Source organism: Pseudophryne corroboree, chromosome 2 (genome assembly GCF_028390025.1).
Source record: "Pseudophryne corroboree isolate aPseCor3 chromosome 2, aPseCor3.hap2, whole genome shotgun sequence".
NCBI classification, from domain to species: Eukaryota; Metazoa; Chordata; class Amphibia; order Anura; family Myobatrachidae; genus Pseudophryne; species Pseudophryne corroboree.
In genome coordinates, this window is record NC_086445.1 from 963,113,570 (window position 1) to 963,140,202 (window position 26,633).

General features: G+C 46.6%; 1 long non-coding RNA gene across 1 annotated transcript in view; it reads left to right on the top strand.

Annotated features, from left to right (window-relative positions):
• Positions 1-26,633, top strand: part of LOC135050153 (uncharacterized) — a 309,431-nt gene that overhangs the window by 219,659 nt on the left and 63,139 nt on the right. Inside the window, exon 2 of the long non-coding RNA XR_010241556.1 lies at positions 11,422-11,664. This is a non-coding gene — a long non-coding RNA (uncharacterized LOC135050153). The remainder of the gene's footprint in view (positions 1-11,421; positions 11,665-26,633) is intronic.

Consider the following 26,633-nt stretch of genomic DNA (forward strand, 5'->3'; position numbering starts at 1 on the left):
CTACCTAACGAAATGTAATCATTAGGATATTTACAATGTCAACAGTTATGATCTTGACTTTATTAAAAGGTCAACTGGCAACATTGTAATTTGAAATGTCAACTTTCTGAAAATGCTGACATTATGGTTAGACTGAGAGATGGGAGGGTTAGACACTAGGGGGAGGTTAGGTATAGCATGTTGGGGTGGATAGGTTTAGGCACTAGAGGGAGACACAGAATTAGGAGTAAGGATTAGGGTTAGGGGAAGAATGCGTACCGGAACGCTGGACGGTCAGAGGTCTGTGCCGGAAGTGATGGTCAACCCACCTTGACCTGGAAGCCGTGCTGGAGCCACTGCAGCCGTGAGGGGCAGGTAAGTGACCACTGGTCCACCAGGGATGATTGGGCGATAATAAAACATGTTGACATTTTATCACTGTCTACATGAGGAGTGTTGACATGGTCAATGTTGACATTATGGCCATGTTGACAGTATGTCTGTCCACATTTCATAACACCCATCCCCCGACTAACGAAGACTCTTCTCTGCTCCAGCTATGGCATGGGTAGGGATTTCTTGGACAAGAATTACCCCCGCATAGAAGGGTGCTAAGCACATAATACCTGGTGAACAACAACTGAGTTGCATATCAAATTACGTTGAGCCCCAATCTTTTGATGAAAGAACAATAAACTTTCTGCCAACGCAATAAACATAATGGTTGTAAACACAACTTCCACCTGCACAGTGCTTACTCCACCAGACAAAACAATAAAAATAATTTCACGAATTTCTACTTTGCTCCAACACCTTCAGCACAGTCTTACACATAAATTTACTACACAAATAGTGGAGTAAATAGTGCTGTCAGGTGCACTGGGTCCATACAGAGCAGTAGGAGGGACTATAATATTCCCTGTGCAAGCTCCGACCCCTGATCGTGTGATGAAGAAGAGAAGTGCCCATAGCAGTGGCTCTGCGACAGCTCTACAGGTTGCAGGGTGCCATTCCAGTTAACAGTTGACCACTCTCTTCTCCAACACACACTACAATTCCAAGGTCTTCAGGACACAGCCCTTTCATGGTTCTCATCCTTCCTATCTAACCACTGTCAATGTCCACTTCTCTGAATCCACCTCCTCTTCACTACCTCTTTCAGTTGGAGTACCTCAAGGCTCAGTATTACGTCTTCTGCTTTTCTCAATATATACCTCATTTCTTGGCAAACTAATCAGGTCTTTTGGATTCAAGTTTCATCTGTACGTGGATGATACTCAAATCAATGGTTGCAATAAGGGAGAGGGGGGCCCAGGGGCCACATGCCCCAGGTGCCGGAAGGAGGGGGTCGTCGAGAATTCTGCCCGGCACTTTCGGCCAGCTACTCCTCCATCCCTGCTGTCCCTACGCGCCGCGCCTCCCACATTAACAGGGAAATGGCCAGCCAGCGATGAACAGTGTCTCCTATACCACGCCTCCGATGTTACTGACCGCGGTGATGGGAATAAAACAGTGCAGCGCCATCAGCATCTCTCCTGTTGCGTAAAGAGGAGGAACTGCCAGTCAGAGCCCAGAGACAGGAGGACCCATGGTAAGTTTACTGCCACAAGGAGAAAGATGTACAGATGGGTCCACATTTATCTTGGCCTTTAATAGGATTAACTGAGCCAGGTCAGTCAGACCTATTCCCCTGCTGTAATGATTTAATCCCCTGATGTATTGTGCTCTGTATTGTATTGCAGCTGAGAACAATAGATGAAGGGTTTATGTTAATAAACCATGGCGTGCCTAGGTGCAGCAAAGAAGTCAAGATAAAGGTGGACCCATCTGTAAATGAGGGGGGATGATGTGCACAGTGTCAGGTATTAAATGTGTTGGGAAGGGGGGAGAGCTGTGTGTAGGATTATTCGTGCTAGGGGTAGGGGGGAGAGCTGTGTAAAGATTATATGTGCTGGAGGGAGAGCTGCGTCATGGATAAAATGAGCTGGTGGAGAGCTGTGTGTGGAATACCCCCCTATACCTGCCTGGCACCACACACCTTATTGAAGGGTTATGTACGAGTGCATGCCACCCCTCTCTCTCCCTCCCTCACCCCTCTTCTATCTCTCCCATCTCTCTGTCCTCTCTTTATCTACCCTCTCTCTCCCATCTCTCCCTTACCCCTTTCTCCCATCTCTCTCTCCCCCCTCACTCTCTCCCTCACACCTCTCTTACATCTTCCTCTCCTCTCGCTTCCTCTGTCCCCTGTGGGGCAGCATATTGAGTGGTACTACTGTGCAGTGTAATGAGAATAAGGTTGCACTACTATGTTGCTTAGTTGTAATTTATTTTTTTACCTTTAATTTTTATTATTTTTGTGGCGGGGGGCGAGGGGGGAATGGCAGTGACAAATTACTGCCTTGCCCCGGGTACTGAAACTCCTAGCTTTGTCTCTGCTCAAATCATTCTATCCTGCCCTGAATTGTCACCATCTGTATTGGTTCGTGTTACTGAATGCCTTTCTCTGGATGTCATCTTGACACCTCAAACATACATCTAAGGAACATATCCAAAATACGACCATATCTTAGACAAGACACTGCAAAAACTCTAATCCATGCTCTCATTATCTCCAACATTGATTATTGCAATAGTCTTCTTACTGCTCTTGCCAAAAAGAGATTCTCACCACTACAATCCATTCTGAATACAGCTGCGAGGCCAATCTTCCTCGCTAGACGTTCATCTGTGGCTCCGCTCTCTCAGTCTCTCCATTGGTTACCTACTGTATATTCTACCGTATTCAATATACAATAATTTTACTCACACACAAGGCCATTAACCAAACTACTCCAACGTACATCCTTTCGCTTATCTCAAAATATCTCCCTACCCGACCTCTTCGGCCTTCACAAGATCTATGTCTCTCATCCACACTCATCATTTCTCTCCCATTTACGTTTGCAGAACTTTCTTCGGGCTGCACCAACACTGTGGAATGCACTCCCACGCACAATAAGACTCACCTCTAGTCTCCAAACCTTTAAGCGTTCCCTGAAAACTCACCTCTCCAGGCAAGCTTATCAAATTCCGGAACCACGCACATAACTTTCATTAATATTAGAGATGAGCGGGTTCGGTTTTACACGGATTTACTCGGATCTCAAAACGGCATCTTATTGGCTCACGGATGTCACGTGTTTTGGATTGCCAATAAGAAAAATCCAGAAAACCGAACTTGAACCGAGTAAATCCAAACCCGCTCATCTCTAATTAATATTTATATCCCCTTTGTACAGTCCACACATCCTCACATACAATATTTTCATTTTCTTCAATTTGACATCCTCCTGACCCTTGGCCAACATCGCTGAGTGACTATATTATACAGCCCATTAAGAACCTTTGAAATCTTGCAGGACCATTATGCAATAGATAACACTTGTGTATCAATGCCTATTTCCCCATAGATTGTACAGTAAGCTTGCGAGCAGGGCCTTCCTACCTCTATGTCTCTTTGTTCTTACCCAGTTTTGTTCTACTACTATTGTTCCAATTGTAGAGCACAACGGAATTTGCTGCGTTATATAAGAAACTGTTAATAAATAATAATAATGATAATAATAAATTACAGGCCCCCTTGTCCTACGTTATAGGTACAGGTTGTTCGGGTTGAATCTGTTCATAGTACCTACAGTATATGGTGGTTTCTTTATAACAGGGAACCACTGAAGAAATTGAGCCTCCCTGGGCAGACAGCGTTTTCAGTTGGTGTTTACTATTCATCCAGGAGATCAATTGATATGGAAGTTGCCTGGCTGCGTAGAAATATAACCAATCATGCAACAGAAGTTTAACCGGATATGTAGTAACAGAAATTTTGGGGCAGGACAAAATGTGAATTTCCCCGCTCTTCTTGTAATCCTTCAAGTTGTTTATAATCTCCAGCTCCTTCACCCCAGCCTCACCCCCTGTGACTCTCCTAGCTAATCCCGTCCGGTGTCTCTTGAGGAGCCTAATCAGGGCTATTTCTAGACAATGTGGCAACCCAGTGCAAACACAAAAGAAATGTACGCCCCCCCCCCCATTGGCATTACTGTGTGGAGCATAACAAGGGGCATTACTGTGTGGGGCTTAATATGGTGCTAGTTAAATTACTGTTTGGGGCACAACCTTGTTTAAGGTAGTATTGTCCTGCAAGACCACACCCATTTCAGCTAGACCACGCCCCTTTGCTGCTATGAAAACTTCAGTTTACCGGCGCGTGATCCTCTCTACAGCTTCCGGAGATCCTCAGGGAAGGTGAAGGCTGCTTTTTTTTTTTTTAACATTTCCCCATCTGCTGCTACTACCTGCTGTGTGGGGGGTTGCTGCCAGGCTGACCAATCAGCAGTGATTGGTGGCATGGCATGCACTGGAGGGGAGGGAACCAGGAAGCAGATGTTTCTCTGACAGCAGCAATTGCTGCGGTGCAGATGCACAGGGAGCTTTCTGACAGGTCTCGGGGGGGGGGGGGGGGGGGGTACAGGCTTACAGGCTGCTGTAGAGATGCCAGAGGGTGGTGGGGTAAGGGCTGCTGTAGAGACACCAGAGGGGGGCGGGGCACAGGCTGCTGCAGAGGCACCAGAGAGGCGGCGGGAGGAAGGGCACAGGCTGCTGTAGAGACACCAGAGGGGGGTGGGGCACAAGCTGCTGTAGAGGCTCCAGAGGGGCGGCAGGGGGAAGGGCACACGCTGCTGCAGAGACACCAGAGGGGGGTGGGGCACAGGCTTCTGTATAGACACCAGAGGGGCAGCGGGGGGAGGGGCACAGGCTGCTGCAGAGACAACAGGGGAGAGGGGGAGACAAATTACTGCCTTGCCATGGGTGACAAAAATCCTAATTTCAGCCTTGATTAAAGTACTGAATTGTGTACAAACCGTGTCCTATATCTTTAGCAATTACTACTAACACTGTGAAGCTACATCTCCTGGGGTAAACCAGATGCATATACTGTTTTTCTCTTTAGCCTCAAACTAGAGATGACAATTGATGATTCAAAATAATTGATGGTTTATGGCTGATGTAGAATACTTTTGCCATTGATGGGGGATACCCAGATGGTTTTCTTCCATCGATGGCAAGGCATTACAATTTTTAAAAAATCTTTTCTTTAAAGAGGTGCCGGGACATGGCGCATAACCCCCCGACACCCGTGAAGACACACCCCAAGTTCTGATTGGCCCTTGGGTCAGTCAGTGAAAGAACTAGGATGACTGTCAGTTGTGGAAACCATCAATGGTCATTCACTGCATAGTTGGTAGCCATCGATGGTTACTTGTCACATTGCCATCGAGGGTAACCATAAATGGCAACCACACTGAGGGCCATCCATACATCTAACTGTTACATATACGGAAATCATATAATATTCCAGCAGATGGGATGCCAGCTGTCATTATACCGTTTGTTGGAATCCCGGCAGTGAGTCCCCTTGTGGGCTTGCTGCCATCTCCGTGCCTCGGGCCCGACGGCTCGCTTTGCTTGCAATAGGTTATATTCCCACTCGGTTGGTGGCATGGACCCACCAATCGAATGGGAATAACCCATGTTTGTCGGGATTCCCTCCGGCGGCATTTCACAGGCTGACGGGATTCCGGCGTCGTTCTCCTGAATGCCAGGATCCTGACAGCCGGGATATTAACTGCCTCCCGCATATACTATTCTTTAATTCAGTTCTGCAATCCGTGTGGGAGGGGGTAGGGTGAGTTTGTGTGTGTGTGGTGGTGGGGGGGGAGGAACGGGGTTCTGGGTTGCAGGCACATTTTTTATACAAAATACAAAAGTCCCAAGGACCTAGGTTCAGGAGTGAAGAATTTCGCACCAGGTTCAAGAGGTTATATCGCAATGCCTCTACATGCATATATACAGTATGTATCTCTGTATATGTGTGTGTAGCTTCGAACAATGGCCTTCATTCCGAGTTGTTCGCTCGCTAGCTGCTTTTAGCAGCATTGCACACGCTAAGCCGCCGCCCTCTGGGAGTGTATCTTAGCTTAGCAGAATTGCGAACAGAAATTTCTTAGCAGTTTCTGAATAGCTCCAGACTTACTCCGCCATTGCGTTCAGTTCAGTCAGTTTCGTTCCTGGTTTGACGTCACAAACACACCCAGCGTTCGCCCAGACACTCCCCCGTTTCTTCAGACACTCCCGCGTTTTTTTGCACACGCCCAGAAAATGGCAAGTTTCCGCCCAGAAACACCCACTTCCTGTCAATCACAGTACGATCACCAGAACGATGAAAAATCCTCATTATGCCGTGAGTAAAATACCTAACTTTTGTGTAAAATAACTAAGCGCATGCGCTCTGCGAACCTTGCGCATGCGCAGTAAGCGACTAATCGCAATATAGCGAAAATTGGCAACGAGCGAACAACTCGGAATGACCCCCAATGAAAGTTAAAAGAACAAGTTGTGATTGTTGTGTTGTATATTATTCAGGTACAGTATCTGGTGAGACGTTTAATTCCAGAGTAAAGAGGGAGCATGAGGTTCTCATGTGTCAGTGTCTGTGTACAAGCAGTAGCACAAGTGATAGTATATATTACACACCCTTCCGTATACTGTGTGTGTGCTCACTAATGACAAATGTAACCTATTAGCAGGGATAATATACAATACAATATAAAATACAACTTGTCTCGCTCAATATATCACAGTAATGCAACTTACAATGCTAAATGATTTGTGCCTAGTAATGTGTAACCTGTGCATCATATAGGCCTACACTAAATATGAACAGATGCTTCTTTTATGTAGTATAGCCAGCATTACACATACAGTAGGTCAGACATAGGGGCCACTCTCAGACCCCTTCCCATCCACTACAAATACAGTACAAGGGTAATGCTACATGCACTACCAGTGGCAAACGTAGGATTTCTAGAGGGGGGTTTCCAAATGCAGTCCACTATTTCCCACTCTGCGAAACACTGGAGCAAGTGCGGAAAACTGGGGGAGCGGTAGAAGAGCCTAGTACTGACCGTGGACATACATGTAATCATTGGTCTTTTTATACATTGTATACTGTATGGAATACAGTATTAATATTTAATACTATAGATGGTCTATAGTATAGGTTGTATCAAGCATTTAAATAATATAAATAAGTGGTCAGGAAAAGGGTAAGCATCCCATAATAAATAAAGACACAAACATAATAGAACCAGTACTGCACTTTCTAAGCACACATTCTCCCACCTCATGGTAAGGTTCCTGTCTCTTTTTCCTGGTAGATACTCTCTGGTCCAGTGCACTCAGATACACACACACCAAACTTGGAAGAAGAATCTGCTACCACTGGGCATGTGCAGCAGCTCTGACCTGTCCCTTACACTGCATGATGTGGCGGCAACTCTAGTAATTGTATTATATACCATTGCTATTGTCATAATTTGAGCCACTTGCCAAGAGGAGGCATTTACCTACGACTACTGTCAGGAGCATGCAGCTCGCCCTTTAAAAGAAGAGCAATATGAAGGTTTAGGCTGCGGGAAAGGTGGGTTAGGGGGGGTTAGGGATCAGAGTTAGCTTTCTAAATGACCCTATTTTAATCATCAGGATGCCGCCGTCAGTATTTTGACAGCTGGCATCTCAACCGCTGGGGTCCCGATACCACCGCCGGCATTACAGTGTGCCTCAGAAATAGCACAGCCTTTTAGAATCCTGTTTTAGTGCAGATACTATTAGCTACATGCAGGGCAGCCCTGGTAGGGGGGGTACTGGTGTCCCGGGCCTTTACAGAGAGAGGGGGGCCCACCTCTGGCTCCTGTCGCCAATACCTGTAGAGCTGCACCAGTCTGTGAATCTACAGCAGTCTGATGTACAGGAAGAATTCCTAAAACAAGCCTTATCCGCACATCAGCTCTCTGTAAACCGTTCCTGTAGGTCCACAACACTCCACCTATATGTAACGTCACAATGTATGACATCACATAAGGGTGGAGCAGAACGGCAGAATCTTTTTATTGGGTGGGAGGGGCCCTGTCTATTTTGTCAGTCCCGGGCCCCATAATTTCTGATGGCAGCCCTGACTACATGTCTCCCTTGACTTGGCTTGTGTTGCAAGGCAATGGTGTGTAAGCTCCTCTTCCCTCCCACATGGCGCACTTACTGGATGCAGGAGAATCTGCGATGTGCTGCTCTCTAAGATATCAAATAAATAAAAATCTTTCACAGTAAGGGAAAACAGTGAAACTACATACCTTCCATGACCAGGTAGATAGTGCACTTGACCAGGTAGATAATTCACTAGGCTTTTATTCTCACCTGGGGGCAGGTGTACTAAGCCTAGGCGAGAGATAAAGTGGAGAGAGAGAAACTACCAACCAATCAGCTGCTACCTGCTATTTTGCAAACACAGCCTGGAACATGGCAGTTAGGAGCTGATTGGTTGGCACTTTATTTCTCTCCACTTTATCACTCTCCAAAGCTTAGTACATCTGCCCCCTGGTGCTGCATACCTTTCTCCATTGATACTGGGGTAGGCTCTGTAATACAGGCTCTAGAATGTGTCGCCAGATTCCTGCACTACAAAAGCTGCACAGTGTACACTGTATCTGCTTTAATAAATTTCAAATGATTTGAGATTTTATATATATATATATATATATATATATATATATATATATGGGCGGCCAATGCAAGAGGAAGGAGAAACAACAAGTCAAAGAAATAGAAGTTGTTTTTAATTTATCTAGTCATATTCTATCTGAGGCCGAAAATTCTGTTCTCAGTAAAGGACTCGGATTTGTACCCACCACCCCATTTGATGCATTTGAATGGAAGGTTGAGCAGTTTCGATTAGGTAGACAATTGAGGTTGAGAGAATTTTTTGGTGAGACAGAGTCCATAGAACGTCTGGACACGACCTCCATGTTTAAGAGAAAATCCTATTTTGATCCCGTATCCACTATCCAACAACATTGCCATTCAAGGATACATGAAGGCACTGGATGCTCAGGTTTTGAATGATCAAAAGACTCCTACACCCTATAAGAACAATTAGACTAAAGATGAATGGACAGCCTTGAGGGACTTGAGTAATAATAATGAAATCGTAATCAGGTCTGCTGATAAGGGGGAGGGGTGGTGGTGATGGATGTTGATTTGTATTGTGCCGAGATCTACAGACAGTTATCAGAAAAAAGTGTGTATGATCTTCTGCCCACTAATCCCACTAATTCATTCAAAGCTGAGAAAGATTTGATCTTAGATAGAGCTATGGAAGAGGGTGTCATCAACATTGATGAGTGTAATTTTTTGAAGGTTGGTGCACCAAGGGTGCCCCTATTATACACCCTCCCTAAGATCCACAAAAGTATGTGCAACCCGCCTGGACGTCCGATTGTTTCAGCCAGAGATTCCTTGTATAACAATATATCACACTTTTTGGATTATTATTCACAGCCATGCGTCCAGGCGGGAAGCACATACTTAAAGGATACTACTGATTTGCTGATGAAGTTGGATGATATACGAGAATTACCCCAAAACACGTGGATGTGCACTTTGGATATTGGTAGTTTATACACCAATATCCCCCATGATGAGGGACTTGAGGCGTTTTTTACAACCCTGAAAGATAACCCTCTATATAATGGCCCCAACTTGAAATTCTTTTTGACGTTACTTGAACTAGTTCTAAAACGTAATTATTTCTATTTCAATGGTAGATATTATAAGCAGTGTTCTGGTTGTGCCATGGGCTCTCCTGTGGCACCGGTATATGCGAACACTTACATGTCAGTATTGGAAAAACAACTTTTTTTCAATCGGGAGGTGCGAGACTATATAGTGTTTTACAAACGCTATATAGATGGGGTGGTATTCATGTGACCGCCGGTCAGCTGACCGACAGTAACATGACCTCCTCCACCAGCCCGACGGGTCACTGTCCCGATGGTCGGCATGCCGACCAACAGGGACTATTTCCACTCGTGGGTGTCCACGACACCCATAGAGTGGGAATAGAACCCGTGGCAACCGCAGGTCGCCACCGAGCCCGCAGCGTGGCGAGCGCAGCGAGCCCGCAAGGTGCTTACTGCACTCGCCCCTTCCCGCCGGGATCCCGGCGTCGGTATGCTGACCGGCGGTCAGGAGACCGCCGGTCAGCCGTACTACACCCATATAGATGATATCATACTGTTTTGGAATGGGACATATGTGGAATTGGTCAACCTCATTGAACACATTAATGGGTTGGATTGTCCAATTAAGTTTACGCACACCATCAGTCGTGAAAAAATAACATACTTGGATGTAAGGATCCAACTTGATGGAGATAACAATATTCACACTGGTATATACTCAAAAAACACAGACAGAAATACTTTATTGAGGGCAGACAGTTTTCATCCACAGGCCACGATCAACAGCCTTCCATATTCTCAATTTTTGAGAGTGAAGAGGATTACCAGTGATACAAAGTTGCTGGAGAGTAATCTTGCTATCATGACTAATAAATTCAGGGAACGAGGCTATAAGGATGACACGCTAAAGGCTGCTAGAAATAAAGTTTCTCTAGGATCTAGACAGAGTACCCTCCTAAAAAGTAAGAAGGATGATACCACGAATGCTCTTAATTGGGTTCATAGATACACTACAGCCCATAAAAAAATCAGAGACAGTAGCACGAGTCTATGGCCTATGATACAGAATGATATTAAAAGTGTAAAACACACCAAAATCAGGCATTGCTACCAGAGGGGAAAAAATATTCGAGATTGGACCATGCATGCTGATATCACCAAACAATTACAATCCAGGGATGGTACAACCAGACGCAGCAATGGTTGCCACAAATGTACAGGCTGTACTACCTGCAGTCACATGATGGCTGGAAAATATTTCTTCCATCCACATACGGGCCGCAGGTATGAAATTAGACATTCTGTAACATGCACGAGTTCCTACATTGTCTATCTGATCAAATGTCCATGTGGACTTTGTTATGTAGGGAAAACCATCCGGACCTGTCGGGAACGGATGGCCCTACACAGATCCGCAATCAGAGCGGCATTGGGTGGCAAAGGGTCTGACCAACCTATTGCCAGACATTTCAAAGAGGCCAGACACAATATGGCCAATTTGCGACATATGATTATAGATCATATTCCTGATGACGGCAGATTGGGGGACCGACATAAGAAGCTCCTACAGTGTGAGGCCAGGTGGATTCACCTTTTAGAAACAGTAAAACCCAAAGGGTTAAACGATCAGCTGAATTTAAGTGTATTCCAACTAGTCATAGTCTATACCTGTCAGTATGTTGCCTTATGTTCCCTCTTGGGGATTATACATGATCATCTATTTTTTGTTTACTGTTCATGTGACATTGGAGACTGAGTATCTATTTGTTTTTAATGTTAAGAGTTGATTTTAAATGTTTTGTTTTTTTCACATGGTGTTTGTTATTCACATTAGGTGTTTAGTGACCCTGACCGCGTTACCAGCAGGCTGTCTCATACACTGGCTCCGGGGAAGCACTGGAGTCCTTATGTGCCAGCACTGATGAGGGAACACAGCGGCCCGAGCTGCTACAGCTAGCGGCGGGTTGCCATGACAACGCACAGTGATCTGTGTGCGGGAGGAAAACGCTGCTGCACCCAGAAGCCGGAATTGACGCATGCGGGACGTGGGAGGGAGCTGCAGACACGAGATATGGAGGTAAGGGTATTTCAACTTTTTATGTATCACATGTATGCTATGATGTTGCTTGAAAAAGGCTAATTAAAGCCGAAACGTTGCAAGTTGCTTTTGGAATGTTTATTCCCTAAAAGAGACCGCCGAGTGCCGTAATTTGGAGGATCTGCATACACTGTGTAATGTGCACCACGGCATGATGCATCTGAAGTGAGAGTGCCGGTTGTCAGTTCGTTTTATATATATATATATATATATCAAAACAATCAGCCCGGCACTCCCACAAAAATAGCAACATGCCCAGGTGCCCTCAGTAATGCAATGACAAAACAGAAAAAACTGCGGCACTCGGGGACTGGTGAAAAAGTTAATGTATTAAGCAATACATATCATCCATCGACGTTTCAGGGATTTTAACCCCTTACTCAAGATGTACCAGTGTGAGGTACATCTTGAGAAAGTGGTTAAAATTCCCGAAACGTCGATGGATGATATGTATTGCTTAATACATTAACTTTTTCACCAGTCCCCGAGTGCCGCAGTTTTTTCTGTTTTATATATATATATATATATATATATATATATATTGTATTCGTTAGATCTGGCACTGCTCGCTTCCTTGCATTAAATGACCCGATGCCATCCGTATAAATGTAGTAGGAAGCTGAAGTCCGTCGGCGGCACTCAAGGGTACAGAATACAAAACGTAATAATTCATAGTTCTACGTTTCGGTTTTATTTGTTCGAAACCGTCATCAGGAATTCCTGATGACGGTTTTGCACAAATAAAACCGAAACGTAGAACTATGAATTAGTACGTTTTGTATTCTGTACCCTTGGGTGCTACCGACGGACTTCAGCTTTATATATATATATATGTTCTTACCCCATTGCCATAATCATTTACAGTCCAAGATTTTATATTTCATGATCATATTTTGACCCTTAAATGTTTCTTTGTTACATTTCGCATAGCTTACTATTCAAGTCACTGACTTTTCTAGTAATTCTTCATGATCAATAGACAACTGGGGTTTGATTTTAACTGACACTAGTTTGTTTATTGCAACCTCCACTGCTAGACACCGTGTGAGGCTTGCACGCTTTCCCATCTGCCTTCTCTTCTTGGCCCGAGCAAGAACATTCCACCATTAATTTGCATAGTAAAGGGTCCATATACATTGCAGGAGTTCTACAATGAGGATCTATAACCACTGTCGGCACTCTGCTGTTAATCCTGCAGATATCTTGAGGTGAGAGGGGAACGCGACTTTGCGTCTGCACCATAATTAGAAGTTCAGGTCCAAGGTTGTAGGAACAGGATCAGGAAGTAAAGGGAAACGTAGAGGTTTGTCAAGGAACTTTATTTTGGGCACATTCAGAACATGCCAATGTGAAAGCCGAGACATTCTTCTTTAAATAACACTGCTCAACAGCCATATCACAGTAAGTGCTTGGCAAGACTCTCTTCAGCCTGCACTACGGGCTAAGCATCCTCCCCAGACTCCTCATTCTCCATGTCATCAGAATCCCCCTCCTCATCTTCCTCATTCTATTGCCTGTGCTGGTCCTGGGGCAGAACCAGTGGCGCAGCATCAGCCCCCGCAGACTCAGACGCTGATGCTCCCACTAGTGCTATGCAAATTATATACGGTCTAGCTGCCCACATGCAATCTGCTCAAAATGTCCCTCCAAAAATAGCTTCCGTCTAGAAGGAGACAGATGCTAGAGGTCCTACTTGACCTCTAGGGTCTGTCAGTAATGGGAACGATGGCGCCGCCAGCAGAATATACAGAAAGCTGCATCTTGCGCCATGAAACCTCTGCATGGAAACCAGAGCATGAAACCCCTGGCAATGAGTATAGATCCCAAAGCATGAAACCCCTGGAAAGAATCATAGAACCAAGAGCATGAAATCCCTGACATCGCGCATGAGTCCCCTGACAACGAGCAGGTAATCTAAAGTAATTAGAAGCCTTACTGTGGGGCATAATTTGTAAGGGGCATTATTGTGTCTGGGGCATAAAATGGTGTCAGGGGTATAACTGTGTGTGGCTTAATGTGTAATGGGCATTACAGTGTGTGGTATAATGTGTCACGGGCATTACAGTATGTGGCATAATGTGTAAGGGGCGTTGCATAATGTGTAAAGGGCATCACGGTGTGTGGCATAATGTGTCACGAGCATTAAAGTGTGTGGCAGAAACTTTTTTGGCATGGGGAGCAAAATTTATAGTTATGCCATTTGGCAGATCCCTCCCCTTAGTTCTGGATGCCATGTTGTATTATGGCTCCAGTCCCAGTTCCCAGACAGCATGCAGAGGGGTAAGTAAGCAGGAAGCTCCCTGGTCTGTAGCATCAGTAACAGGGTGGTGTTCTCACAGTGGGCTGCTTTGTGATGGAGTCTCCGTCTCGGTGTCCCAGCATTCTGGCTGATGACTATAAGGAGATATGTGGCTCTCACTCCAATAGCAGTGACCAGCGCAAGAGGTGATTTTACCTTTGTTTTCATTTCTCCATTTTAAATCAGTGGTATTCTTCCCTTGTGTTCATTATTTCATATCTCCATGAGTACAATTTGTGCGCTGTTTGTAAACCATCCTGACAACTTTTGTTATGTATGCGGTAAGCAGAGGCGGAACTACCGCCAGTGCAACCAGTGCGTTGCACTGGGGCCTGCCACTGTCCAGGGGCCCAAAGCATGTAATGAGTCAAACTGACTCATTACATGCCGCTGTGTGCTGCGGGCAACCGCTGCCCGCAGCACATAACCGCCCGGAGAGGAGCGGGGGGGGGGAAGGAGGTGGAGGAGGGAGCCGCAGTAGCGCTTTGTTACTGGTGGAGGCGCTGCTGCTGCTGCTATCCCTCTGCTTCACTATAGGCTGTCTTCTGCCACTGTGAAGCGCATCCCAGCATTCACAGCGGCGGAGAACAACCTATAGTGAAGCAGAGGGACAGCAGCGCCTTCACCAATAACACAGCGCTGCTGCGGCTCCCTCCTCCACCTCCCTCCTCCTCCTTCTCTCCTGCCCGGGGTCTCTGGAGAAGCTGCACTGAGGAGCCTGAGCCAGCGGAGAGAGTAAGTATAATTATTTCTTTCTTTCTTTCTTTCTTTCTTTCTTTCTTTCTTTCTTTCTTTCTTTCTTTCTTTCTTTCTTTCTTTCTTTCTTTCTTTCCTTCTTTCTTTCTCTCTGTCTCTCTTTCTTTATGTGCAAAAAGGGGGACTGTCTGCCGTAATGTGTAAAAAGGGGGAATCTGCCTGCCGTAATGTGTAACAAGGGGACGCTGTCTGCCGTAATCTGTAACAAGGGGACGCTGTCTGCCGCTATGTGTAAAAAGGGCACGCTGTCTGCTGCTATGTGTAAAAAGGGCACGCTGTCTGCCGCTATGTGTAACAAGGGCACGCTGTCTGCCGCTATGTGTAACAAGGGCACGCTGTCTGCCGCTATGTGTAACAAGGGCACGCTGTCTGCCGCTATGTGTAACAAGGGCACGCTGTCTGCCGCTATGTGTAACAAGGGCACGCTGTCTGCCGTTATGTGTAAAAAGGGGGACGCTGTCTGCCGTAATGTGTAAAAAGGGGACGCTGTCTGACGTAATGTGTAAAAAGGGGACGCTGTCTGCCGTAAGGTGTAAAAGGGTCTCTACCTGGTGTGGTGGTGCTACTGTGCGGTGTAATTTGAATAATGGAGACTACTGTGCACCGTTTTATGAATTGGTATTATTTTGTGGCCACACCCCTTCCCCACAAAGCCACGCCACTATGTATTTTTGCACACACCTATGGCGCGCACCACACCTGTTTTGCATGCAGGGGTGGGGCTCCGATGCCATTTCTTGCACACAGTGCTAAAATGTCTAGTTACGGCACTGTTGCTAGGTATCCATTTCTCTGGCTCTGAGCAGGTCCCCCTCACCAGATCCTCTCCAGGGGTGAGGGGGTGGACTTGGATGGGATGAGGGGGGGGGGAGGCAAAGCATTTTGTCACACCTGGGCCCACCGCTCGCTAGTTCCGCCACTGGAGGTAAGTGTGCCTTGATAACGAAGACATATAAAATGTACTTTGTGTATCAGAGAACTTTAAAATCTGGGCCTTAGTAAGAAACCTGTGACAAGCATGTAGCAACAGTTTTCCAAGGACATACTGTATCATCAGATCATTGATCGATGCAACAGCCAGAGGGGAGGATTTATCAAAGCATAAGAGAGATATAGTACCATCCAATCAGCTCCTGTAATTTTTTAAACACAGCCTGTAAAATGACAGAAGCTGAATGGTTTATACTTTATCTCTCTCCAATCTTTGATAACTCTCCCCCAATTATACGGATAGGATGAATGCAATGTGAAGGATCTTAAGTATCCTCTAGGTTTGTAAAATCAAAGGACTGATAGGACAACAGATCCAGGACGGAACCACAGTGAAAAAAAGAGAATTAAACGGAAAATGATACCTCATTGTACTGTCACACCTGAGGTCAGAGGCTGGCCTGGGGAAGCCTCAGGCATAGGGGCAGACGTGTAGTTAAACCTGGAGGGCTGGATAGGGTTCCTAGACATGTAAGATACCTTTGGAGCATGCACCCGAAGGCGTGACCAGAATAACAGAGGAGTTTCTAAAAAGTTAAGTCTTTTATTAAGCACGCAGGTAAAGCAATCACAGCGGCAGATGGTAGTAGACTTAAATATCAGCAATCAGATAACCCAGTGGAAGCACACAGAGTAGGTATCACAAAGTCAGTAATAGTCCTTAATGCACAGACGTCAGATAAATGCTGTTAGTAATATAAGGACAGTACGGATGGTGTAATGGTTAGCATTACTGCCTCACAGCACTGAGGTCATGGGTTCGATTCCCACCATGGCCCTAACTGTGGGGAGTTTGTATATTCTCCCCGTACTTGCGTGGGTTTCCTCCGGGTACTCCGGTAGGTTAATTGGCTCCGAACAAAATTAACCCTAGCATGAATGCGTGTGCGTGTACATGTGATAGGGAATATAGATTGCAAGCTCCACTGGGGCAGGGACTGGTGTGAATGACCGAATATTCTCTGTAAAGCGCTGCGGAATTTGTGTGCGCTATATAAATAACTGGTAATAAATAAATAAGGCATCAATATGGTGGCACTCATGAAAGATGCGTTGCTGGTAAAAGAAGTCCATAAATTCAGACAGCTAACAACTTGTACGAAGGTAATGAGCCAATACTGACCAGAGAGAGAGATACTGGTGGTGCAGGGTTGATTGCGAATTACCGATTATACCGAGTCGATGGTGGGACCCTGATAATGAGGAACTGATGATGGAACACCAATGGTGGAAGGACTTGATGATGGAACATCAATGGTGACAGGAATCGATGATGGCACACCGATGGTAGCAGGAATCGATGATGACACACCAAAAGTAACCAGAATCAATGATGGGTCACCAATGGTATCAGGAACATTGCTGGAACATCGATAGAGTCAGGCACTGCTGGATGGAAATTGGTGCAGTTCTCTTTAAGTGGATGGAATCAAAGGACCTGGTAAACTGGAACTGCAAGACAGAGAAAACAACCACAAACAGCAGAGACATCCAGCACTGGGTTAGACAGCCATAGCACTGACAACCAGGAAGTGCTTTCGAAGGAAACTTATACCCAATGGTAAGTGGGGATTGGCTGAGCAATCAGCTAGAAAGCAGACTGCAGAAGATTGGCTGTAGAGACTCATGTGATCTGACCAAACATGGCTGCACCCATGTTTGGATACTGGAGGAAAAGTCTGTTTGGAAACAGCATGCCTGTGGCTTATAGTAATGGCGGCGGCAGTGGAGGATGTGGGGAGCTGAGAGCGACATCCACCCAGACAGGAGGGACATGCTGCACAGCTGCAGCGTCAGCAGTGCCAGGTGACCACAGGAGCGACTTGCAGGGACGCTGTGCTGCGCACCGCACGCAGTCAGCGCAGATGATAGCCGGACTTGGAACGCAGGAACAGTCTGGAGCGATAACCTGAGAGGCAAGTAAGTGTGTCCTGTCACCCGGATCGTGACATGTACCTGTTGAGGTTTCAGTCTTTGGGAAGATTTCAGATAGTAGACCATTTATTTCTGATCTGGGTTAATGGTAATTGGGTGAAGTACTCTGACCAGAAGATGTTTGCAATATTAGCAATGACTGAAGAATAGTGGTAATACATTTTCAATAATAATTTGAAAATCTGATAAAGCATTGTGTAGCTTTAAGAAAAGAGTTATGGCCTGTCAGGAACTGCTAACAGAGGCCCTCATTCCGAGCCTGATCGCTCGCTGCCATTTTTCGCAGCATAGCGATCAGGCTAAAAACGGCTGTTCTGCTCATGCGTACGGGCCGCAGGGCGCACGCGCCAAGTAATTTCACACAAAACTAAGCAATTTTACATAGGGGCGAGCGACGCTTTTCAGTCGCTCTGCTGATCGTAGTGTGATTGACAGGAAGTGGGTGTTTCTGGGCGGAAACTGACCGTTTTCCGGGAGTGTGCTAAAAAACGCAGGCGTGTCAGGCTAAAACGCAGGAGTGGCTGGAGAAACAGGGGAGTGGCTGGCCGAACGCAGGGCGTGTTTGTGACGTCAAACCAGGAACTAAACAGTCTGCAGTGATCGCAAGCTAGGAGTAGGTCTGGAGCTACTCAGAAACTGCAGGAAAAGATTTTCGAGCAATTCTGCTAATCTTTCGTTCGCACTTCTGCTAAACTAAGATACACTCCCAGAGGGCGGCGGCTTAGCAATTGCACTGCTGCTAAAAGCAGCTAGCGAGCGATCAACTCGGAATGAGGGCCAGAGTTCAGATTTAGGGGTATATGCAATTCACGGCGAATCGCGGCAAATTATCGCCGTTTTTAAATTCAACACAATTCGACAGGTGAATTCTGGCAGGTGGCTGCCGGAATTCACCATATTCAATGCAAAACGGATTCGACAGTCCCGCGGGCGAAAATCGGCCGATTTGGCGGATTTTGCCGCGATTTTAAAAAACGGGAAAAAACTGGAAAAAGCCTGAAAAAAAAATGGCGTGGGGTCCCCCCTCCAAAGCATAACCAGCCTCGGGTTCTTCGAGCTGGTCCTGGTTCTAAAAATGCGGGGAAAAATTGGGCAGGGATCCCCCGTATTTTTAAAACCACCACCGGGCTCTGCGCCTGGTGCTGGTGCCAAAAATACGGGGGACAAAAAGAGTAGGGGTCCCCCGTATTTTTAACACCAGCATCGGGCTCCACTAGCTGGACAGATAATGCCACAGCCGGGGGTCACTTTTATGCCGTGCCCTGCGGCAGTGGCATTAACTACCCAACTAGTCACCCCTGGCCGGGGTACCCTGGGGGAGTGGGGACCCCTTCAATCAAGGGGTCCCCCCCCCAGCCACCCAAGGGCCAGGGGTGAAGCCCGAGGCTGTCCCCCCCCATCCAATGGGCTGCGGATGGGGGGGCTGATAGCCTTTTGTGATAATAAAAAGATATTGTTTTTTTCCAGTAGTACTACAAGTCCCAGCAAGCCTCCCCCGCAAGCTGGTACTTGGAGAACCACAAGTACCAGCATGCGGGAGAAAAACGGGCCCGCTGGTACCTGTAGTACTACTGGGAAAAAAATACCCAAATAAAAACAGTACACAGACACCTTGATAGTAAAACTTTATTACACACTACCGACACACACATACTTACCTATGTTGACACGCCGACTGCCACGGTCTCCGACGATCCGAGGGTACCTGTGAAAAAATGATACTCACCTTCCAGCGTCCAGAGGTACATCCACGTCCAGATATAAATCCACGTACTTGTTAAAAAAACAAACCGAACACCCGCTCCATGCCGTACTGAAAGGAGTCCCATGCTTTCACATCAGACCCCTTTCTCCCGAATGCCGGGACATCACGTGACTCCTGTCACTGAAGTCCCTTCAGCCAATCAGGAAGCGCTACTTCCGTGGCGCTCACCTGATTGGCTGTGCGCTGTCTGTGCTGTGACAGCGCATCGCAAAGCCGCTCCATTAGTTTCAATGGTGGGAACTTTGCTGTCTGCGGTGGGGTTACCCGCGGTCAGCCGCTGACCGGCGGGTGACCTCACCGCTAGCCGCTAAATTCCCACCATTGAATATAATGGACAGGGCTGTGCGATGCGCTGTCTGAGTTCAGACAGCGCACAGCCAATCAGGTGAGCGCAACGAAGTTGCGCTTCCTGATTGGCTTTAGAGACCTTTGTGTGACAGCTGTCACTGACAGGTCTCATTCGTGGAAAGGGGTCTCATGTGTCAGCATGGGACCCCTTTCAGTCCGGTGGCCCGTGTGTTCGTTTTCTTTTTTTGCCAAGTACGTGGATGTATCTCTGGACCATGGCTGAGGTGAGTATATTGATCTTTTATTTTCAGGTATCCGTGGATTCTACATGGAGAAGAGGACCGATGTCGGCGTGTGAACTTAGGTAAGTATGTGTGTGTCGACGTATGAAATAAAGTTTTACTGTCACGGTGTGTGTGTCCTGTTTTTATTTGGGTATTTTTTTTCCAGTAGTACTACAGGTACCAGCGGGCCCGTTTTTCTCCCGCATGCTGGTACTTGTGGTTCTCCAAGTACCAGCTTGCGGGGGAGGCTTGCTGGGACTTGTAGTACTGCTGGAAAAAACAATATTCTTTTCATTATCACAAAAGGCTATCAGCCCCCCCATCCGCAGCCCATTGGATGGGGGGGGACAGCCTCGGGCTTCACCCCTGGCCCTTGGGTGGCTGGGGGGGGGACCCCTTGATTGAAGGGGGACCCCTGCTCGTTTTGTCCCCCGTATTTTTTGCACCAGCACCAGGCGCAGAGCCCGGTGCTGGTTTTAAAAATACGGGGGATCCCCTGTCAATTTTTCCCCCGCATTTTTAGAACCAGGACCAGCTCGAAGAGCCCGAGGCTGGTTATGCTTTGGAGGGGGGACCCCACGCCATTTTTTTAAAGGATTTTACCGTTCCAGCAATAAAAAAAAAAATTAAAAAAAATAATATTTTAAAAAATATATAAATAATATTTGTGCCTCCAAAAAAAAAAAAAAAAAGTACCTAATCCCTTCTAATATAAATAGATATGCTATTCCTAAAAAAAAAAACACCCAAAAAAAACATGTTTAAATTTTTTTTTATTGTTTTCACCCTCCAAAGTGTGGCGGATTGAAAATGACGAATTTGCTGTCTAAAAGCACTGCTGTCGAATTTCCAAACTTGAATTGAATATGCTTTTGTCGAATTGCAGCACTTGTATCATTGCAGAAAAGTCGAATTTGCAAAAATTCGAATTTCAAAAAGTCGATTTTTGAAAGTCCGTTTTTTGGTCGGAAAGCACTGAATTGCATTGGCAAATTTTTTTTTGGGGCGAAAATGACCCGAAATTCGACAATTTCGGGAATTCGACCGCAATTGCATATACCCCTTAGAGTTCAGATCTCGATATCATATTTTCAATGACGATATTTGGCATTGTTCAAGAATACATAACTAACTTGGAATATCCATAGCCAAGGGTACTCATATTTCTTCATGTAGAGGACTCCAAACATGTTTCCAACACTCCAAGGCCACCTGTTCTTTGACCATTAATCATGCACATCTAATTTGCTTAATTTTTAAAGTAAAAGTTAAGTTGTGGTAAATAGCAATCAATCAGAGTCAAGTTATCATGTATCTAGTACATTCTAGAAAGATAGCTAGAATCTCATTGGTTGCCTTTGAAACACGTCCACTTCTCCTTTTAAAATCTTTAGTGAATATAAACCTTAAACACTGGCCACAACTCCACTCGTTTCTAGCTTGTTGGGTGCCTAGAGAAACACTACTCTTCAGTCACACTCTCCGCTGGGGAGGGCAAAGAATTCCTATGGATTTGGCCCCCAGGATTGTCTGGGATTGAATGGATCCACCCCCCTTGCCCACCAACTGCCTACCTACCTACCAATCACCACAGATACCCTCACCCCTGCTGATGTCTTACAGTTGCACCGCTGCTCGTGGAGGTCACCAGCCTGGATGGACAGAGTCTGGAGTTGAGGACTCCAGGAGAACTCCCCCTGCACCGGCCCCTGGCTTCGCTTCACTGCTAGTCTTTCTGTCCCCACAGCAGCTGCTGCAGCAGCAGCAAGGACTGCGTCTCTGCCCTCTGACCTCAACAGCTGCCCACTGTGTCCTCCCACTCAACTGTTCCGGCTGCTGATGCTCACCTTGGGGTCTGGTGACTATCCTGATGTTCCGGACTGCCACTGGTCTCTCCATTGTTAGCGCTGCTTGGATCCTGCTCTTCTCCTGCTGCTGGTCTGTGAAAGCACAAGGACATCTTCCTGCTGCCATCTCGCCTATGTGGGCTTTGCTCTCTGGCCCTGACTGCTGTGCTTCTCCCACCATGCCTTCGATGCCTCCTGACTGAGCCTGCTTCTGGATTCCCTGCTCCTACCTGCAGATGTGCACAGAACTCAAGGACAAGGGTGGTCCTGTAAGTAATGCCACAGAAAGTCATCTCACATCACACTTGTGGAACTTTGATGCCAGGGCCGTAACATGCCAATGATATAGTGCCAGCCCCGCCTCCCTGAGATGAACTGGCCTGAGCTGACTGCCTGGAGCAGCCTTAGGACATCCAGGTGGCTCTGTGATCATGATCAGCTTGTGAGCCGCTGCTACAAATAAGTATGTCTGCTGTGATTTTCTAGGCTGCAGGATGATGTTCCAGACAGGCGCCATAGAGAAGTGACAGTGCAGCCCCCTAAACCTTGCCCCCAGTGCAGCGGCATTGCTTGCCCACACCTAGATACAGCCCTAATTGATGTCATGTTTGTGACATACATTAGTGACATGAATACAAATTATTTAACCTGTAATCTATATACATATTTCTGCAGCAGGTTACATTGGTTTCCACAGGGCAGACAGAGTGGATCTTGATCCAGAGGCACCAACAGGCTAAAGCTTTAATTGTCCTAGGATGCATTGGGGCCTCCTCTATAACACCGCCTCCAGGCATTGAGAGCTCAGTTTTGAGTTGGTGCCTGCAGCAACAGTTCGCCTAATAGGAGGGCTGCACTGGGCAGCCATGAAAAAGCTTTTCTGAAGATTTTTCATCTCTGGCTGGGCTGGCAGCATTGTAAGTCATAGTGACATTTCAGCGCTGCAGCTCCATCACCTCCCAAGCGGAGTCGCATACTCCTGTGGCCTGGTTCCCGGGTACTTGCGGCGGAGAAGTCACAGCTTAGGCACAGAGTCACAGACCGCTCTCCTGGTACGTGTGGCTGCTACGGGGAGGAGGTAAGAGGGTCCCCCAGTCGGGACCCGCCATTAAATTGCGTTCCGTCCGCGACCTAGGGAGACGGGTCATGGCACTGACGTGAACACTGTCACTGGGCAGGGGCCCCTACTAGACCACCAGGGCAATAGAGCACAGGTAGGGTGTACTAACGCCCCATTTAAAAAGGCTCGCTAGTACCTGGGGTGGAAGTCCAGCATAGGGGAGTGGGCGCTTAATCTGTAGCCTCTCCCCTGGTCCAGGGCGCCATCTCCTTGCAGATTTCCCACCCTGGAGCTGCCTAAAGGCCCGTACACACTGGTCGATATATCGGCCGTTCTCTTGAACGGCCGATATATCGCGGGACCGTCGGCCAGTGTGTACAGCCGATACGTCTGAACTCCGTCGTTCACAGACGTATCGCGTCAGCCGCGCAGCACAGCCGACTGCCAATATATCTACCGATATATTGGCGCGTCGCTGTGTGTGTACGGGGCGGTCGGCCGACCGCCTGTACACATGCTGCGGCGGCCGGCGGTGATTGACAGCTGAACTGGGCGGGCTTGTGTACACGCCCGCCCAGTTCATGACGTCAGTCCCCGACGGATCGGGCAGTGTGTATGCACAGCACACTGCCCGATCCGTTTATAGATATATCTGCAGATCAATTGATCTGCAGATATATCTATTAGTGTGTACCCACCTTAACACTCTCCCTCACAGAGACACTTAGTGCCATCTTACAGCATAGCAGCATCAGCTGGTTTCTGGGATTGCAGTGCAAAGTCTCCCATGTAAAGCCGCCTGTATACAGAGCCGTGACTTTACATTCACTTGAGTATCTTACATGCAGAGGCGTAGCATGGAGACATGACACCCAGAGCAGGGTCATGTCACGGCGCCCCCACCCACACATACATACATTAGAGATGAGCGGGTTCGGTTCCTCGGAATCCGAACCCCCCCGAACTTCAGCCTTTTTACACGGGTCCGAGGCAGACTCGGATCTTCCCGCCTTGCTCGGCTAACCCGAGCGCGCCCGAACGTCATCATCCCGCTGTCGGATTCTCGCGAGGCTCGTATTCTATCGCGAGACTCGGATTCTATATAAGGAGCCGCGCGTCGCCGCCATTTTCACACGTGCATTGAGATTGATAGGGAGAGGACGTGGCTGGCGTCCTCTCCGTTAGAATAGAGACACTTGAGTTGATTAATTACTTAGTAATTTTGGGGAGCATTAGGAGTACTCAGAGTGCAGAGTTTTGCTGATAGTTACTAGTGACTGACCACCACCAGTTTTATTTATTATTTAATATAATCCGTTCTCTGCCTGAAAAAAAACGATACACAGTCACATACCATATCTGTGCTCAGCCTCAGTGTGCTGCATGATAATATCATCTATGTATATCTGACTGTGCTGAGTGCTCACTGCTCACACAGCTGAATTGTGGGGGAGACTGGGGTGCAGTTATAGCAGGAGTACAGTGCACACTTTTGCTGCCAGTGTGACTGACCAGTGACCACCAGTATATTGTCTGCCTGAAAAAGTTAAACACTCCTGTGGTGTTTTTTTTTTTTTATTCTATAAACGCATTCTGCTGACAGTGTCCAGCAGGTCCGTCATTCATTATATTATATAAATATTTACCTGCAGTAGTGTTATATTTTTTTTGTTCATCTCTATCATCTTTATCATCTCTATATTAGCAGACGCAGTACGGTAGTCCACGGCTGTGGCTACCTCTGTGTCATCAGTGCTCGTCCATAATTGTATACCTACCTGTGGTGGGGTTTTTTTTTCTATCTTCTTCATACTAGTAGTTTAGGAGTCTGCTGACAGTGTCCAGCAGGTCCGTCATTATATTATATATACCTGCAGTAGTGATATATATATATTTTTTATATCATTATCATCTCTATACTAGCAGACGCAGTACGGTAGTCCACGGCTGTAGCTACCTCTGTGTCGTCAGTGCTCGTCCATAATTGTATACCTACCTGTGGTGGGGTTTTTTTTTCTATCTTCTTCATACTAGTAGTTTAGGAGTCTGCTGACAGTGTCCAGCAGGTCCGTCATTATATTATATATACCTGCAGTAGTGATATATATATATATTTTTTATATCATTATCATCTCTATACTAGCAGACGCAGTACGGTAGTCCACGGCTGTAGCTACCTCTGTGTCGTCAGTGCTCGTCCATAATTGTATACCTACCTGTGGTGGTTTTTTTTTTCTATCTTCTTCATACTAGTAGTTTAGGAGTCTGCTGACAGTGTCCAGCAGGTCCGTCATTATATTATATATACCTGCAGTAGTGATATATATATATTTTTTATATCATTATCATCTCTATACTAGCAGACGCAGTACGGTAGTCCACGGCTGTAGCTACCTCTGTGTCGTCAGTGCTCGTCCATAATTGTATACCTACCTGTGGTGGGGTTTTTTTTTCTATCTTCTTCATACTAGTAGTTTAGGAGTCTGCTGACAGTGTCCAGCAGGTCCGTCATTATATTATATATACCTGCAGTAGTGATATATATATATTTTTTATATCATTATCATCTCTATACTAGCAGACGCAGTACGGTAGTCCACGGCTGTAGCTACCTCTGTGTCGTCAGTCACTCGTCATCCATAAGTATACTAGTATCCATCCATCTCCATTGTTTACCTGAGGTGCCTTTTAGTTGTGCCTATTAAAATATGGAGAACAAAAATGTTGAGGTTCCAAAAATAGGGAAAGATCAAGATCCACTTCCACCTCGTGCTGAAGCTGCTGCCACTAGTCATGGCCGAGACGATGAAATTCCATCAACGTCGTCTGCCAAGGCCGATGCCCAATGTCATAGTACAGAGCATGTAAAATCCAAAACACAAAATATCAGTAAAAAAAGGACTCAAAAATCTAAAATAAAATCGTCGGAGGAGAAGCGTAAACTTGCCAATATGCCATTTACCACACGGAGTGGCAAGGAACGGCTGAGGCCCTGGCCTATGTTCATGGCTAGTGGTTCAGCTTCACATGAGGATGGAAGCACTCAGCCTCTCGCTAGAAAAATTAAAAGACTTAAGCTGGCAAAAGCACAGCAAAGAACTGTGCGTTCTTCGAAATCACAAATCCACAAGGAGAGTCCAATTGTGTCGGTTGCGATGCCTGACCTTCCCAACACTGGACGTGAAGAGCATGCGCCTTCCACCATTTGCACGCCCCCTGCAAGTGCTGGAAGGAGCACCCGCAGTCCAGTTCCTGATAGTCAGATTGAAGATGTCAGTGTTGAAGTACACCAGGATGAGGAGGATATGGGTGTTGCTGGCGCTGGGGAGGAAATTGACAAGGAGGATTCTGATGGTGAGGTGGTTTGTTTAAGTCAGGCACCCGGGGAGACACCTGTTGTCCGTGGGAGGAATATGGCCATTGACATGCCTGGTGAAAATACCAAAAAAATCAGCTCTTCGGTGTGGAAGTATTTCAACAGAAATGCGGACAACATTTGTCAAGCCGTGTGTTGCCTTTGTCAAGCTGTAATAAGTAGGGGTAAGGACGTTAACCACCTCGGAACATCCTCCCTTATACGTCACCTGCAGCGCATTCATCATACGTCAGTGACAAGTTCAAAAACTTTGGGCGACAGCGGAAGCAGTCCACTGACCAGTAAATCCCTTCCTCTTGTAACCAAGCTCACGCAAACCACCCCACCTACTCCCTCAGTGTCAATTTC